Source organism: Colobus angolensis, unplaced genomic scaffold, assembly GCF_000951035.1.
Source record: "Colobus angolensis palliatus isolate OR3802 unplaced genomic scaffold, Cang.pa_1.0 Scaffold27, whole genome shotgun sequence".
In the NCBI taxonomy this organism is placed as follows: domain Eukaryota; kingdom Metazoa; phylum Chordata; class Mammalia; order Primates; family Cercopithecidae; genus Colobus; species Colobus angolensis.
This window is the reverse complement of record NW_012115932.1, coordinates 14,651,219-14,667,836: the sequence shown is the minus strand read 5'-3', so window position 1 is coordinate 14,667,836 and position 16,618 is coordinate 14,651,219. Positions and strand designations below refer to the sequence as shown.

The 16,618-nt window shown below is 43.6% G+C and overlaps 1 protein-coding gene across 7 annotated transcripts in view; it reads right to left on the bottom strand.

Annotated features, from left to right (window-relative positions):
• KCNIP1 (Kv channel interacting protein 1) overlaps positions 1–16,618 on the bottom strand; it is a 389,539-nt gene that overhangs the window by 55,052 nt on the left and 317,869 nt on the right. Inside the window, exon 2 of one of the 7 annotated variants that reach the window (XM_011947767.1) lies at positions 13,358–13,519. The exons of 5 other annotated variants lie outside the window; for them this stretch is intronic. The gene's annotated coding sequence lies outside the window, so the exon portion shown is untranslated. Of the gene's footprint in view, positions 1–1,580; positions 1,669–13,357; positions 13,520–16,618 lie in introns of those variants that run through there. One more of the 7 variants, XM_011947769.1, reaches the window with a different exon arrangement.

Below are 16,618 nucleotides of genomic sequence, written 5' to 3'. Positions count from 1 at the left end.
TTGCATTAATGTGCAATCTTAGGGGTAACTGCTCTGAAGCTCTGAGCAGGAATGGAACATGTTCTCTTGAAATCTGGTGGAGAACAGGGGCTCTGCTCAGTTGGTATTGACTGGCAGGTTGAGTTTGGATCTTCAGAAAAGCACATCTAAGGAACCAAGGGCTGGAGCAGACAGAACTAGTCTTCCAGATTGTCAGATTTCAGGTGATTTTTAAGGAAGAAAAAGTTTTCTGAATGTGATTCAGCTTTCAAAATCTCAGGGAAGCAGGGCCTTAGGGTCATAGAGTCACTAAATTTTACCTAAAGCTAAAACACATCCTTACATACAGGGCTAACATGCCAAACAGTAAAGTGGAGCTGTTCTGGTTGAAGCAGAGCTGAGGGACTCACAGTCTGGCTGCCCGTCTCAACCCACAAAACTGAATTCAAAGAAACCTTTGGATCATTCTAGAATTCCAAGGAACAGAGATCTCAAGTCATCATAAGGAAACCAAGACCCAAAATTTTTTAAAAAATGACTTGACCAACATTAAACTTAGACAGATTACGGATAGAAAGTGGATTTCCTGACTCTTACTCCAGGGCTTACCTCATCTTACACTTCAGTTTCTGGTCTTCCCACTTTCAGCTGGTATTTTAGCTAGTCCTTTGTCTACAAATGCATTTCGTTATTATGTACGGTTTTGTCATGTGGTGCCCCTTGGAAGAGAAATTCTGTCTACACTATGCAGCGGTGGAAGAACAGACATTGAATACACATTATACATACTTTGAATACACACTATTGGAGTTTGATCTTGTTTTATGAGCCCAATTGCTCATGAAATTTGGAATCTTTCCTGGAGCCTAATTTTATGTGACAAAAATCATCTAGACAAACTGTGTTCTATTTGGAACAGTATCTCATAAGAAGGAAAAATAAAACTCTTTGTTTCTTGAGCTCCTTCAACGTTGGAAACCAAATCACTTTCTAATCCTAAACAATCGGGTTAGCCTGGATTTATAACCCCATTCTCACTAAGAAAGGGAGCTGAAGTCAGAGCTGAGGAGGTGGCTTTGGAATAAGGGTTCTTATAAGGGTTGAGGAAAGAAACCGACATTTATTAAATGTATTCTAATTGTCAGACACTGTGATTAGCATTTTACAAGGTTTTCACCTCCATATAATCTCCTAAACTTCTTTTAAAAAGTTCATCAACATAATGGCTTTTAAAAGTCATTGGCTTCCATCACAATATACATAGTCACCAGACAGCTTCAGAGAGAATTGTGATGTGTTGTGCTGGCCTCACCCATAGCTAATAATCCATCAAGACTCACATGCTCATAGGGCCGGAGCAGGAGACCCTAAGTCCCTGACTCCCGCACTCCCCTGGCGCGCCACATTTCAGCACGACGGACAGCGCAGCACTGGGGCTCGACGGGGGAGGCGGGGACCAATACCACGCTGTTTCAGCCCGGCTTTTTCAAATCTCTCGGGTCTCCGCCCTCATTTCCGTGCATTTTCGAAACGACTCTCACAGCAACCGAAGCCGGAAAAAAGCATTCACAGAAAACGAGGAAGCTCCAGGGTTCGCTTACCGTCTGACAAGTCAATCAGCCCGAGGTAGTGCAAAAGTTTCAGGGAGGAGCACACGACCACCACTATTCCCAGTGTCTGGAGTCCTTCGGACTCGCCCTCTGCCCACATCCTCACAGCACCCTGGTGCACCGGCAAGCGCTAGGCGGTCATTCAAAGCCGGGAAAACCAGGCTTCCAAGCCTCCCTTCCCGCTGTTCTCCTAAAGTGCACGGTTTATTTTCCACCAGTCTCCCTTCCTCTTTCTCCCTCCCTCCCTTCCTTCCACTCCTCCCCCTCCCTCCACTTCTCTCCTCCTCCTAGCTGGTAATCTCTATGTTTCATAGTAATATTTGCTTTTATTTCCTCTTTTCCCAAGGCAATTTCTCCAACAGTTTAACCAGTCCCTAATCTGCTAGCTGACTGTAACCATCACGGCAACGTCTCACGGCATATTCTCTTGGCAGCTCAGAAAAAACGTGTGTCAGTGTAGACCATTTCAAAGACATACAGAAAGAGCACCACTGCTTTAGATCACAGATAGATGGAGAGATGAAAGATACTTTTTCAAAGGGACAACAATTTGTCTTTACTTCCCCAGTGAAAAACCTGACAAGCTGATCTGGAACGTATACAGTCCCTGCTTTGACACAGTGAACTGTCCCTGGAAACTGTACCACCAGGAAAGCTATGGTAAACTGGAGTGCGTCTACAATTATATTTGTCTTTGGGGAGGTTTTATATTAGTATCAGAAATTATTAGATGGGTAGTCAGGCTGGCTAAGTCACCACTGGGCAGCACTGAGTGAGCAAATGTTCTGGAAATGAAAGAAAGAATGAGGAAGAAAAAGAGTGGTGCTGTCGGCATGCCCTAAACTTTTGGGCTCTATGGGGGAACTTTCCCTTCTTCGTACACGTACACTGGATTGTCAGCAGTGAGCCTGGTGGGGAAAGGTGCTTGACATGGAGAAAAGGGAAGATTGCACTCTTAGAGTCACAGAGACCTGTCCTTGGGCTAGTTCCTAGATCTCCGTGAGGCCCAGTTTCCTCTTCTTAAATAAACTTACCACAAATAAGAGAACCTGTGTAAAGTGTGGAAACAAAGTAGGCACTTCACAAATGCTGCTGTCAGATTTTGAGAATACATTATATTGGCAACACTGTGGAGCAAAGACACTCTCTTGAATCATTGGCAGGAAGGTAAATTCATAAATCAATTGTATATGTCCGTTTATTCAGAAATTCCACTTGTAAGGATACCTACATATGTGCACAAACGTTGTATCATTTGTTTATAACAGTAAAAGACTGAAAGAACTTACATGCTCATCAGTGAGAAAACTGGTTCCATAAATTATAGTGCATACATAAAAGGAGTACCATATAAGCCATTAAAAATAATATGGCACATCCATGTATCTTTTCCTGGAAAGATACTAAAAATATACTATTAAATGAAAAAAAAAAAAAAACCTAAGTTGTTTAGTAGCACTATTACCAATGTTAATGTTACTATTTTAATATTGGAAAGGAACACACACACACACACACACACACACACGCACACACACACACTGTCGTATCCATAAAATATTTCCAAAAGAATACACTAGTAATTGAGCATTTTAGTTGCCTCTGGAGAGAACTGAGGAACTGCGTTCAGAGGGTGACTGTTGCTGAAATTTTCTCCTATGCATGTGCGTAATGGATTCAAAACAACAATAACTAAATGTGAAGGCTGGCCTCTCCTCCCCTTCCTTCTTTGTGAAAAGGGAGGCATAGTCTACATATTGGATTGAGACTCGGGAAAATCTTGTCTTCCCTGCTCTGTCTCTCAGCTCTGTTCTTTGTGTCAATCTTCATTCTCATTGGTGTGTAGGCAGTGATGCCCTGGGGTCAGCCCGCTGCAGCTTGTGAAAGCTAATTGTTAAATTTTCAGGAAATCAGCAAGGCAGTTGTTAAATCTTTGTTAGCTTGAAATCAGCCATGGTAGGGTGTTGCCACCACAGAAATTAGCAAATGCTACAAATCAGTGTTTCTTCACCTCCCCACTGTCTCTGAATTAACAGGGTGCCACGCTACCATTCCAGATCCCATCTGCCCCGGAAGAAAACCTGAGAAATTCACCTGCCCAGAGGTTTTCCTGACTTACTTTGTTTCCTCTCTGGACCCCTAGCAAGTGTAATAATTTTTGGCATTCACATATCCAGATATGCGGAACTAAATTAGAAGCAGGAAGACTTCTATGTTTCTGGTAAGTCAATACTTTGTTCTCTTGGCTTCTCTTAGCTGTATCTCTTCTAGGTTTCTACTTACTCCTTCCCCTCTCCCTACTGCTTCCTTTACAACAACTCTCTGCCTTATAAAACTCATGCTGTTCTTGATCTTCCCTCCTGTGTATTCTCCCTTTTTGCAAGCTCATATATAATCTAGGCAGAAGCTCTCCTCTCAGCCATTTTCCTGGGCTCCCTTCCCAAATTTTCATCTATTGCCCTTTAGTGCTGCATACAAAACATTCCGAGTGAGGTCCCATCAACAGGTAATACTGAGCATCTGTTAGATATAAGGTCAGGTGCCAGGAATTAGACTTAATGCCTTACTGCTTTCTGGTATTTCTGGGAAAGAATGATACAAGAAGGAGGAGTAGTGGTTCCCATTTTCTGCTTTGCTGTTACTGTGTAAAGACTTAAGTTCTTCCAAGAATTCTGACTTCACAGACAATTCCCCTTCTGATTGTCTCCCAATCTTGAACTTTAGGAGCACCTGTGTCTCAGGTGAGCCACCTCAGTGGCAACCAGAAAGACTTACCTACTATTTCCTAGAAATGGTGAGGTGCCACTTCTTATTCCCAATAACGTCAGAAGGAAATCCAGGTCTCATAGTAGTGGGTGTCTGAGTAACAACCCAAAGTCTACCTGCCTCCAAAGTCTGTGCTGTCCTCATATGTCCCAAGCTGAGTCTGTGATTTGGCATTTGTGAAAGATACATTAATTGTTTATTAGAAAACCTGCCTTCTCAGAGCTTGCAGTGAGCCAAGATCCCACCACTGCACTCCAGCCTGGGTGACAGAGCGAGACTCTGTGTCAAAAAAAAAAAAAAAAGAAAGAAAGAAAGAAAAGAAAACCTGCCTTCTTCTCACATCCCAATTCCATCAGAGCCACAAGGTTTCTGCACAAATCTCTCTACATGTAACCAGCTTTGAAATCTTTATTGACGTTCCAACCTTCATTTGATGAGAAATGTTTGCTCTAATTGGAGCACTCATGGAATCTACTTCACAAATTGCTTTTTACTATTTCCATATAGAGTGTAAGGTGAATATGTTTGTATTGGAGATGTGAGCCTGCATAGATTTTGATATTCCTCTTACTAAATTTGTCCCAAATTACTATTTTTTTTTTTTTGGCCAAGAATCTTCACGTTGTTGGTCCTCTTCAATTCCTTATCAATACTGACAGGCATTTTTTCCCCCCTCAAGTCCATTTGCCTCAAAGAAACAAAGGTTTGATGATTTGTGTAAAGGTTTCTCTGGGTGAGGATGATGTGTGTTGGGGGTGGGGGGCGTGGGATCGGGGAGGATTAGCTGACCTCATGGACCAGATATCTGACTTTTGGTATGATCCAGACATCAAAAAAGACTGGATTCCAATTTAGGTCCTTGCATCTTGACAAATGAATACTGGCCGTGGTCTGCAAGGTCTCCCAGGGGTCTTGGAAACCAAGATGGTCACACTCACAAATGCCAAGCTTTTGACAAACAATTTTAGCTCTGGGTTTGAATTTTAGCTCTGCCACTTACTAGATGTGTGACCACTATAAGTCATTCAAGCTTTTGGAGCCAGTTTCCTCACCTGGGGATAATATTGATATCCATAGCACAGAGTTGTTACAATAACAAAATGAGATGATGCCATAGACTGCTCAGCACAGTCCCTGATACCCAGTGAATGGCAATGTGGCACAGACGTCCAGAGCACACTCTCTGGGTCAGAAGCCTATATTGACTGTTAACTCTGCCTCCTACTTAGCTCTGTGACTGTGGTGAGTTACTTAACTTCCCTGGGCCTAAGTTTTCTCACCTCTAAAACAGAGATATTCACAGTGTGTACTTCATAAAGTTGTGAGATTAAGATGAATTAGTAATTATGTGCAGAAAGAATAATGATATTAGTATAATTACTATTATTATTAACCATAAGCTCGAGGCAATAATGATCAGCTGGGCCCTATGGACAAGTCACATATTGAGTAGGTATAGTCTGGAGATCTGGATCTGGGGAGAGGTAGAAGTATTATTTCAGGTAGGGGAATCAGATTTCCTCTGGAAATTGCTGGGTGCATGAACTTCAATTCTCCAGCCACAAATCTTTCTTCCAGGTAAATGTTTTCAGCTGAGTATGATTTGTTTTTGCTTAAACTTCACTTGAGTATCAGCCTCTAGTAGTCACAAAATCAAATGCAATTTTAGCTAGCTACTTCTGCTGCTCTCAGCTTGCTTGTTGCTGTGTAACCTGAAGTAAATGGAGAGGCCCCGTGGTGCAACGTCCCACAAGATCGGAGCAATTCACTTAGTTATCTGAAAACACATGTGCAGTACGACATCCATGTGCCCTTGACTCAACAGGGCTTGCTGCTGCCACGGGGGCTTTCTGACTGGTTCTCCTGGTAAGGTACTGTCTAAACCTCATTTGGACAAACTAATTTGATAGGGGCCTCATTTTCCAGAATGTTCTGCTGCAGTTGGTATTAAAATAATGCCAATAATTGCACTTAAAGTTTTCTTTTCTTTAAAAGGTGCAAAAGAGATGAAAGAACTCCTCAGAGCACCATCTCAGAGCTCCTGATTCTATCAGAGAGTAATTATTTAACCGTAAGATGGTTATGGTTCAGAGAGAAAATCATTACCATTCCCATCACTGATCAAAATGGGAAAATGATTCGTGTGTTCTTTATCTTAGCCTTTATCTTGGTGCCCTTTTGTGGGCACAGGATGGGTTTGTTTAAATTATATAAAGATAACAATTGCACAATAATAATGATATCTCCCTTCCTCCCTCCCTCCCACCTGTAATCCTTTCCTTTCCTTTCTTTTCCTTTCCTTTCCTTTCTTTTCCTTTCCTTTCCTTTCCTTTCCTTTCCTTTCCTCTCCCTTCCCTTTCCCTTTTCCTTTTCCTTTTCCTTTCCTTTCCTCCCTTCCTTCCCTTCCTCCCCCTTCTCTCCCTCCCCCCACCTTCCTGGTTCCCTCCCTCCCTTTTTCCTCCCTTCCTTCTTTCCTCTTCCTCCCTCCTTTCCTCTCTCTTTTCTTAGATATTCACAGTCCACCCAAGCTCTTGCGCCTGTTGGACACTGCAGATAGATAAAAAGTCTGACCCATTAGGAAGTTCACAAAGTCTAAAACGTCCTTTAGGATTTTCAATTTGCAAAGTTCTGTTTAACCTTTTACATCTATTTGCATCTTGCAGTTTCTCAATAAATATTTGTTGAAAAAATACTATGCCACTCTCCAACCCACTGGTGGGGTTAGATATCTAACCCCACCAACCCCTAATCAACTTTTGAATTAGGATACAGCATTATTTCTGTTTTACAGATAAGAAAATGGGGGCAAAGAGAGGGAAGCTAAATGTCATCAGGATTTTCCATGGAGCGGGCACTGTGCTGGGCTCTGCACAGTTTTCTCCTTTATCTTAATTATTATAACCACTAATGATATTTTTAGTGGCGTCAACTTACAGAGCAATTTTATTTTATTTTAGAGATGGGGTGTTGCTCTGTTGCCAGGCTGGAGTGCATTGGCTCGATCTCAGCTCACTGCAACCTCTGCCTCCTGGGTTCAAGTGATTGCCTTGTCTCAGCCTCCTGAGTAGCTGGGACTACAGGTGTGTGCCACCATGCCAAGCTAATATTTTTGTATTTTTTAGTAGAGACATGGTTTCACCATGTTGGCCAGGGTGGTTTCGAACTCCTGACCTCGTGATCCACCTGCCTTGGCCTCCCAAAGTGGCAGGATTACAGGCGTGAACCACTGTACCCGGCCCTATATATACCTATATATTGAGACAGGGTCTCACTCTGTTGCCCAGGCTGGAGTTCAGTGGTGTAATCATGGTTCACCGCAGCCTCATCACCCTGGGCTCAAGTGATCCCCCCCACCTCAGCCTCCCAAGTAGTTGGAACTAGAGGCACAGGCAGCAAGCCCAACTAATTAAAAAAATTCTAGACATAGATGTCTCACTATATTGCCCAGGCTGGTCTAAAACTCCTGGGCTCAAGCGACCCTCCTGCCTCAGCTCCCAAAGTGTTGGGATTACAGGTGGAAGCCACTGTACCCAGCCCAGAGCAATTTTAGACAGACACTGAAAGGTTAGGAAAAAAAAAAAAAACCCTCAGCGCATCTAGCTATCAGGCCTTCTTTCAGAATCTATCATCGGGAAGAGGTGTTGTGCTTTAAGCAGCACCTTGTGGAATCCAGCAGGGCTGGCTCTGTATCCCCAGGGTCTCTGTCCCTCAGGAGTTAATTCTCAGTCAGGTCTGCTTATTTGATTTTATTGTCAGCTCCATGGAGACTGGGGAGGAAGGAGGGAAGACAATGGGAGAGAAGCTTCCTGATTTTCCCCTGGCATTTTAGAAAACCCTCGGAACAATCATTCCAAGCGTTCTGGGAGATCAATTTTGGGAGGATCTTGACCCCTGCTTCCAGGATTCCGTGTCCTTTGCGATAAATTTCAGAACCTACTCTCCCAAAATTTCAGCCTGCAGGGTCCATTCTTCATTCTCCATCTCATCAACATCCTGTACTAGGGTTCCAAGCTGACAGGTGGAGATGTAGGTCTCTGCTTAAAACAGGCTGGAGAACGGGGGTCGATACCTCCCAGCAGGGAGGAATAATGAGAACATTCATTAATGACTGCACCATGTTCCTGTGGATTGTCAGCACCAGTCATTTTTTGCTTTGAACAAAATGTAACTGTTGTCAATGGAAAGCCATTTGCAAATAAAACCAGTGAGTAATGATATTTAGATATCCATTGACATGTTTCAATTTTTATCTTCTTTGTCTAGAAAGGATCAGAATTTCAACAGAAATTCCAATTCAATACACACATTTATAATCAAACCTGTGGATGTAACTTAACTATTAAATATTTCCCTTCCTTCCTTCCTCCCTTCCTTCCTTCCTTCCTTCCTTCCTTCCTTCCTTCCTTCCTTCCTTCCTTCCTTCCTTCCTTCCTTCCTCCCTCCCTCCCTCCCTCCCTCCCTTCTTCCTTCCTTCCTTCCTCCCTTCCTTCCTTCCTTCCTTCCTCCCTTCCTCCCTTCCTCCCTTTCTCCCTTCCTCCCTCCCTCCCTTCCATGCTTCCTCATTGCTTTCTTCTTGGGAATAAATTGCCAGGTATGCTGCTAAATCCCTACGATGCCCAGAACAGCCCCCATCACAATGAAATATCTGTCCCAAGATGTCAGTAGTGCAGAGGTGGAGACAACTCGCTTTAGTGTTTGTCCCAGGAATAGAACTGCTGTGTCACAGGATCTATGCACCTTTTACTAAGTATTGCCAAATTGTTTCCCAAGTTGTTTCACTAATTTACCCCCAACCTAGCAGTATGTGTAAGAGCTCTCACTCACCACCGCCACATCGCCATTTTACAGATAAAAAACCTAAGGCTTTGAAGGGTGTGGAGTAACTTTGACAAGGGTATAGAGTGACAAGGACATTAACAAAGCTTTGAGAGTGACATAGATGTTATATCTCCCCATGAGGACACAGCCAAGGAAGAGAAATTCAGTCCTTCCATATAAGAGATATTTACAAAGTCTTAATTACATACCAGGAACTATACTTTACACATATCTTCTCAAATCTTCCCCCAACTGTACAAGATAGTATCAGAGCCCACTTAATAGCATGGGCTTTGAAGCCAGCCAGAACAGACGTTAGGTCCCAGAGTGGTAATTCACTAGCCCTGTGCCTCAGGAAACTTACTTGAGTTTGCTAAGTTTCAAGTTTCCTCATCTGTGAAACAGGAACCATGGTAGACCTATGTCACTGTATCCTTGTGATAGAGATAATGCAATAGGCCATCCATAAATACTAACTGTCATGGTCATCAGCATCACCACTCTCACTTAAGAGATCGGGAATAGAGCCTCAGAGTTTAAATTGCAAAAGGTCGCAGCTAGTAAGTGGTAGAACTAGAGTTTGAACTCGGGTCTGTCTGACTCCAAAGTTCATCTCACTTTAACTGTGTCAAGTTGTTTACCCCAGAGGGGAGGACTCCTAGCCCCATCCCACCAGTTTAGACTAATCGGGGTTGGGTGAGGACAGCATGTATGAATTACTAAAACTCGGGATTCATCAAACACTTTTAAATAACACATTTTCATGGTATCATGAATATTTAGTAACTCAACTAAGTAAAACAAATGTTGTCAAGATATCAGTTGCCTGGGGACCTGCTATAATAGATAGTCCGGGATGATCTGTAATTAGAATGTGGACTGCATGAAAATGACGATTCTATAGATTCTGAAAACAACCTCTTCTCTTACGAATTATAAATATCCCCTTTGCCATATTATTACTATCCATCTGCTTCACCCTTCAAGACAAACCAACTAAAACCTATTGTCTAGGCAAAGATCACAGATTTTGAATTAGTGGTGTCAGAATGAACAATGCTTGCCTTCCTACACCCTGTTTGCAATCAAATCCTCCAATTTCTCCTCTATTTTCTGCCCCCCTCCCTCCTGGGAAGACATTTGTCTTCAGAGGCTGGCAATGAGGCATTTGCCATTAGACACACTATGACATATTTTAAATATGCTCCAAGAAGCCGAGGCTAAATTACACTGGTGAGTTATTAAAAACAGCTCTCAATGCTATTATTATTTATTGCATTTGCAACTTTCAGCAGCAGCTGATTACACGCTTAATCTTATATTTTTTTACAATTCCCCACCCTGAAATTAATTCTCCCCACAATGAATAAGCAAGGTCAGCCACACTGAGCATCCTTTGGAAGCATTTGGATTCTGGGAAGGAATTTGATGGACAGCCCTGGAGCAGAGCCTCAGTTTCTCCAGGGGAGGAAGTCCTTCACTTGAAATATGGACATCATTTTTCTGAACCCCTTAGAGAGGGAGTTCTCCAAATCACAGGTCTTACCACGCCAGTCCCTTCCATGCTGTCTCTGCAGCTGCCATATGTTGCTGTCATTGAAAGATCTCTGTGATCTGGCCCCTGCCTCCCTCCCCAGCCTCATCTCTCATAGCCCATGTCCTCATCCAGGACTCAGTCCTTGAAGTGACTTGCATTTTGTTTCCAGTGCCAGGCTCTGCCCTCTGAACCTTGGCATATGCTGGTCCTTTCACCTGGAGTTCTGCCTCCACCCTTATTTTCTTGGCCAATACGTTTTCCTTCCAGAAGCAGCTTAGGGAATATCTCCTTAGTGAAGCCTCCAGTGAGGAATAGAAGGATTTCTTCTCCACATCCATAAAATCGCACTCCTCCATCTATTGTAGCACTCAGCACACTGTATTGTCACTGTGTATTTGTGTCTCTTTTTTGTTAAAGTGTGAACTGCTTGAGAGCAACTGTAGTTTACTGTTTAAGCTTTACTGTCGAAGCTCCCAGCACAGGCTCAGCACAAAGAAAGTGCTTTGAGAGTTAAGAGATGAAAAATAGAAGTAGTGTAGTAGTGCAGGAAGAGCCAAAGCTCTTGAATGAGGCATTTGTTCATTCACTCATTCATTTATTCAGCAAATATTTATTAAGCATCTATTATGAGCCAGGCTCTGTGCTAAGGACTAGGGACACAGTGATTAAAAATAAATGGTTCTTATGCTAATGGCATAATGAGGGAGACAGACATAACTCAAATAATAGCATAAGTGTATATCATACAAGCTGTGATTAGTGCCATAAAGGAAAAATGCTCAGGGCCATGACAGCATAAAGATAAGGCCCAACCCAGGCTGGAGTTTGTATAGCAAGTTTCATCAGGGCTGCCCTCCTCGAGGAAGTGATGCTTTAGCTAAGAGGTGAAGGAGGAATAGCCATTAACTAGGTGGTAGGTGGGGCAAGAACATTTAAAGCAAAAAAGACAGCAAGTGTAAAGGTTCTGAGGGCTGTGGGGGCCTAACTGCTGAAGAGGTGTGTAGGAATGAAGCAAAGGTCAGTACTAGGACCGGGGAACAGGCGAGGGTGGAGGTGGTGTGTGACAGATCAGGTTGGGAGACACCCAGGGGCCAGGCCATGCAGAATATTGTAGACTGTGTTAAGGATTTGTCTAGCCTGGCCACAGTGGGTTTTAAGCAAAGGAACAACATTTTGAGCGTGTATGTGTGTGTGTTTTAAACCATCTGCAATGGAGAGAACAGAATGGGGGATAAGGTACACAGAGATTGTGGGGTATGAACTTCCAGACTGCCTCAGAAGACACAGTGTCAAGGTGGTGTTAATGCCTAAAGGACCACAGGGAGGTGGGGAGACTTCCAGAGGTCCTCAAGGAGATATCTGGACCATGTGTCAGGTTCACAGGCCTGCTCCAGATGTCCTCTTCTTTTTTGAATTTTTTTTTTGTTTTTTTGAGACAGAGTCTCACTCTGTCGCCCAGGCTGGAGTGCAATGGCGTGATCTCAGCTCACTGCAACCTCCACCTCCCAGGCTCAAGCGATTCTCCTGCCTCAGCTTCCCCAGTAGCTAGGATTACAGGTGTGCTGCATTTTTGTATTTTAGTAGAGAAGGGGTTTCACCATGTTGCCCAGGGTGGTCTCGAATTCCTGAGCTCAGGCGATCCACCACTTTGGCCTCCCAAAGTGCTGGGATTACAGGCATGAGCCATCATGCCTGGCTCAAGATGTTCTCTTCCAAAGCAGAAGCTCCTGCTGGGGGAGGCTCAGCCTTACCTGGGTTAACCAAACTGGTGCAGGGAGAAGGGGCTCTGCTTTAGAGCAGAGCTCCCAGGGAAACTGAGCTCAGGCCAATTCTATAATTTATAGTTTATGCCTCTAGGGGAGTGAGGTCAGAGAACGGAACCCTTACTTGTAAGTTCTTGCCCTAACTTCTAAGTCCTTGGAAGGGTTAGGTTAGCCCATCCTAGGCTTAATTTGCTACCTTAGGAAGAATCAGACCATGGGAGGTCATCTACTTCATTATTCAATTTCATCCAACAATTCATTCATCCATCTCTCCCTTTGTCCATCTGCCCATCCATCCATCTATTCATCCATCCATCCATGCATACATCCAACAAATATTCACTGAGAAAATATTAGAGGATGGTCTAGAACCTGGCCTTTCCATCCTCAATATAGTATGTGTTCTGTGCTGGTCCACATCTGCCCAATTTGACTTAGTGTTTGTCGGCTATAGGTAAGGGATGAAGTCTGGCCCAGACTCTGTCAAAAAAGTTTGTTCTTTCAGTTCTCTGGTTGCTGAATTGGAGCCCCAGGCAAACCCTGCATTCTTCTCTCCTGATTTAATTGGTTCATTATTTTAAACTTTTGTAGATAAGGGAATAAAAAAGTCAGTGGAATATTGTATTCATCACATTGAAATTAATATGCTTCATTACCACAAAGACAAGGAGTATGGTTGTAATATTTTCTCAAAACTTTTAATTGAACAGAGCATGGGAGGGGGAAAAGCGAAAATGAAAACCACCAAGCTCGGATGTTGTTTTTCACTTTCTCAAAATGTGCGCTGTTTGTGATCCACTCATCTCATTAGTGTTAATTATGACCTAAAATAAAATGGCATTTAACACTGTGCTGAGACTTTAATTAAAGCCAAACCTTCATACCCAGGAACTCTCCAAAGTCCAAGATAGTTACTCTAAAATGGTATAACCTTCTGCTGAGCCAGTGGTATCCACACACTCACTCCATCCCCTGCTGCTGGAAGCCCGATACTTCAATCCATCCACCATCCATCCATCCTTTCAACAAATTAATTTAAGGTAGTTCTGGGGAAAGAAAATGAATATTTATTAAATATCACTCTATTACTTTAAATACATTCTTTGTAACCTAATGTAGCACCAAGGACCTAGGAATATTCAAGTAAGGACGGTGAGTAGTAGTGTATGCATTATCTCATTTAATCTTCAAAAGAGTCTCATGAAGTAAGGACAAATTATTCTATTTATTTTATAAGAGGTGAAACTGAGGTTCAGAGAGGTTTAAAAACTTGCCATAAATCATATTCATGGCATGTTTTCCTGCTTTGCACTGCTGAGCTAGAAAGAGTAATCTGAATTATCTAAATGTATTCATCCATCCATTCATTCATTCATTTAATAGAGATCGCACACTATGTGTCAGATCTATGCTAGGGGCTAGAGAGACCCCAGTCCCTTTATTCACACGTTCAGTGAAGTGGGCCGACAATTGGTAGAGATGACAAGACTGTGATGAGAAAGAGAAGCAGCAGGGCTGTGGGGCTAGGATGCAGGGACAACCAGCCCAGTCTGGGAATCCAGGAAGGGTTCCCCAAGAAGGTAAGACTACTGGAACAATTTTATCCATAATTCCTACAGAAGGACCCACCCAGAGGGTGGCCTAGTGATTCTTTCAGAGATTATGGCAACCCCAAAACCAGGTTCCCAGAAACAAGCATGGTGCAGGGCCCATCCAGCCAGACTGCAGGTAGCCTATGCCTGGGAACCACCTCCAGAAAGCATGCTAATGACTGACCCCAGTCATCTGGGCTTCCTGGCATCAGAATCTGTGGATAATACTGAAACATTAGTGTCTCAAACAGATTAGGCACTAGTAAGGAGTGGCACACCCCTCCTCCCACATCACGGGTTCCCAACTCTTGTCTGGTTTCTGAGTTCTGGAACCTGAGCCAACCATGCCAGCTGCACTGGGTTCCTCCCCTGTATGCCAATCTCTTTATTTGAAGGAAAAGTAAATGCAAGAGAGCAATTACTGATCTGGTCAATAATTCAGAGATTTCTAGGGCTGACATTGTGCTGGAATAACCAACCTGATCATCGACAGGGGAGGAGGCTGTGGCCCAGACCAGCCAAGCCACCTGTCTCGTGTCATACAGCAGAACCAGCCCAGGACTCCTGACTCTAGTCTGGTGGTAATTCCTTTGTCCTAGCAGGGACCAGTGGAGAACCTTTTAGGAGAGGTCGGGATGCGGAAGAAAATGATTCTTGCCCATAGATTAGCTTCCTGTTTACCAAACTTTGCCTCCCCTCCTTACCTGCCCTCCCTGGCCAGGAGCCTGGCTGCACAGCTACTCTTTCTGCCTGTGACTTGCGCATCAGCTCAATACTTAACCTCTTAGAGAGTTCTCCTTTCAAGCTTCATCCTCAGGGAAAAGGGATGCAGTTTCAAGGAAAAGTGCATATTGCATTTCTGCAGCCCCACATCTACTACCTGTGATTTCCTGTAGGGATAAAACCTGTGAATCAAAGTGGCCAGTGTGACCCTTGGATAATCCCTCAGTCACTGTGATTGGTTTGGGGATGGACATATGAACCAATCGGAGCCAATGAGATTCTGTAAAATGTTGAAGTTCAGTTACATGAGCCAATACATTCCCTTTTGTTTAAGTGATTCTGGGTTGGCTTTCCTGGTTCTTGCAACCTAAAGAGTCCTGAATGATGAAGTAATAAAAACAGTAACTCGAGTAATATTAATTGGCTGCTTACTCTGGGCTAGGTACTGTGTCAAGTTCTTCCATTTGTGAACTTACTTGACATTCCCAGCATCTTTATGGGATTTTCAATATTGCTGCCCTTACATTGTGTCTAGTGAGGTTAAAATAACTCAGACTGCTGCCCAGCAGGTAAGTGACGAAGCTGGGCTTTGAACCTGAGCAGCCTGGCTCTAGAGCCCATGTTCTCAACCATAGTGCAGTACTGCCCCTCGGCACATACTTTTTTCAGCTGGAGCCCCAGGAAGCTTCTCTTCCATTTGCTGGTCTGGTAGAGACACAGTTCCCAACTCAGTCAAATTCTCAAGAAGGACCAGATGAATTTCATTAGGTCTCCATGGAGAAGGCAGTTTGCTTGTGGAAATTCATCCCTCCCAGGGACCTGTCTACCACACTATGCCTGAACTTCTATCATTAGATATGTGTATCTTCGGATTACCAATAGTAATTACGGTTCTAATAATGACAGTTTTTACTTTTTTTTTGAGACAGAGTTTCACTCTTGTTGCCCAGGCTGGAGAGCAATGGCACGATCTCGGCTCACCACAACCTCTGCCTCCTGGGTTCAAGCGATTCTCCTGCCTCAGCCTCCTGAGTAGCAGGGATTACAGGCACCTATCACCACACCCAGCTGATTTTGTATTTTTAGTAGAGACGAGGTTTCTCCATGTTGGTCAGGCAGGTCTCGAACTCCTGAACTCACGATCCACCCACTCGGCCTCCCAAAGTCCTGGGATTACAGGAGTGAGCCACCGCGCCCGGCTGACATTTTTCACTTTTTAAGATACCTGTTTCTTACCAGGCCTTTCTTTGAGCACTTTGTATATATTATCTCATTTGCTTCATAGAGAAGAGGAAAATGAGGCCAACTCGCATGTTGGAAGTCATAGAACAATGATGTATTCACTTCCTCAGAGTCTGCTAGAGGACACACCCTGGCTCCTGGCCTCTGGGGCCTGCAGTCTCCTGGAGGGAGAAGTGGGCAGGGGCTCAGCGAGCAGACCACCTGAGGATGGCCAAATGGAATCGCTGCTGCAACCACAGATGCTGGGGCAGAGAGGCAAATCAGGCCCCTTGGTCTGGCAGAGATCAAGAGTGAAAGCACAGACTTCTTAAGAGTCAGCAACTAGCAAAAAGTCCAGATGGAAGTACCCCAAAATGTTAATGCTGGATTTCTTTGCCGTTTGGGTTATTTGGGATACTTATTTTCATTCTTTCATATCTTTGCTATATTTTATGCAATGAGCTGACTTACCCTTATAATTATAAAGAAAACAAAACAAAACAAAATGACAGCCCATTATGAAAATTATAGTAGGAACCAGTAATAAAAGGAATCAGGCATTCTTGGAGGTTCCTTGGAGTGGCTCCAGGGCCAGGGCAGGAGATGCTC